Below are 1,909 nucleotides of genomic sequence, written 5' to 3'. Positions count from 1 at the left end.
ACTGGTTGCCACATTTTTAATAGCCGATAATGCTTCTATTTAAATTTTTTTAATTAAAAAAATTAAATTTAAATTACAGTAGAGGTTTAATATTATATTAGTTTCAGGTGTACAGCATAGCGGTCAGATATTTATATAACTTAGGAAGTGATCACCCCAGTAAGTCTTGTACCCACCTAGCACCATACATAGTTATTACAATAATATTTCTATTTTTTTAATTACAAAAGGATGAAGAGTTTGTACTTTTATTAAAAAGCAAAGAGAAACCAGAAACCTCTTTTTACTTGATTCCACTAGCCTACTCCTTCGGAAGTATCTATCATTGTTGATTTGGGAAATATCCTTTTCTCTATATGTCATGATTTGAAAATATGTCCATGATTATTTGATACCACTTCCTTCAAAAGCCATAGCCTAATTCTTCTCACCTTAAGTATAGGATGCACTTAGTGACTTGCTTTTAAAGTGTAGAATGTGACAGAAGGGATGGTTTTGATGTCTGAGATTAGGACTTGAATGGTGTTGAGTGTTTTTCTTTCTTATTCTCTGGGAGAAGCCAGCTGCTATGTTGTGAGGACACTCAAGCAGACCCACGTAGAGTCCCAGGTGGTGGGGAACTGAGGCTTCCTGCCAACAACCATGTGATTGAGCCATAAAGAAATTATTGTAACGCATTCAGTAAACCCGTGAGGGCACAGGCTGTCTGATGTCAGGGGCACTCTGTTCCTTAGAGGTCCTGTTCCTGGGAATGAGCAAAAACAGGTACATTTTTCTACTGACAAAGAGTGCCCAACAGTGTGGTCACTGTTGGTATAGAGGATTTATTGTCCCAGCTCTGGGGGTGCTGCTGGCAGAAAGCACTCAACGATCTAACTCCTCAGGGTTCTTTGGCCGAAGAGAGCTGCCACGTCCAAGGTCATGCCCCCTTCCCAGCAACCCACATCCAATAACTGATTAATGAGTGGACCAGAGCCCAGCCCACTCACCCCAACTCAGGAGAACTCCGAACGGTCACCCCATCTTCAGACCTCTCTGCAGAGATGATTGAGGTGTTCCTTGGAGACTGCATTGCAGCTAGACTTTATCCTTTGCCCAACCCTGTTTCCCTCTTTTCCCTTTCACCGGTGCTGATACCAAAGCATTTTTCAATAAACCCCCTGCATGTTGGTCTCCATCTCGACGTCTGCTTCCTGGGAAACTCAAGCAAAGACAGTGGGTTCCAAGAGTATTCTAAGAAAGCAGGCGATGAGATAGGGTTTTAGAGCTGGATTACTGGCCACTCAGCTGGCATCACTGGTGGTAGTCGGAGCATCAGTAGAAGGTGGAGGTGAAATTATTCATTAATTATGAACTACGATGGTGTACTGGAGGAAGGTGATGCGTTCACTGTTAGTTACAAGGCATTTGAGAAATAGTAATTATATTCATGGTCTGGAAAGTATAAGGAAATACCGAGAGTGATTAATCAATTATTAAAAGCTAAGTTCAAAGCTGGAGGACCTCCTTGGAGGCATACAAAGAGGCTCTTATTTCCTGCAGCGAGGGAGCAGAGAAAGCTGAAAATCAGGTTCAGGGCTTAACTATAAAAAGCAGAAGAGCTCCTTGAGGTTCAACTCCCAACTAAGGCAGGTCTGTTACGCCAAGGACAGGACATCGGGTTGGAGAGAAGGAGACCCTATACATGAGATGGGCCATCAGAGTTGATACCCCAGAATCTTGAACCCTCACTTTCCTCTGGGAACCAAGGGCTGGAGCAGAAGTGGCTTTGTTTAGGTCACTCCCAGTCACCAACTTGGGGAAAAAGTTTTCCCCAAGTTGCCCGTACATCTCTGAGCTCTGTGAATTTAAAGCATTCTCAAAGAGGAAACCCTTTCACTTGGGGAAAAAAGCAAGAATTCTATTGAAC

Source organism: Pteropus vampyrus, unplaced genomic scaffold (assembly GCF_000151845.1).
Source record: "Pteropus vampyrus isolate Shadow unplaced genomic scaffold, Pvam_2.0 Scaffold213, whole genome shotgun sequence".
NCBI classification, from domain to species: Eukaryota; Metazoa; Chordata; class Mammalia; order Chiroptera; family Pteropodidae; genus Pteropus; species Pteropus vampyrus.
The sequence above is the reverse complement of the archived record's forward strand: the minus strand, read 5'-3'. Positions refer to the sequence as shown.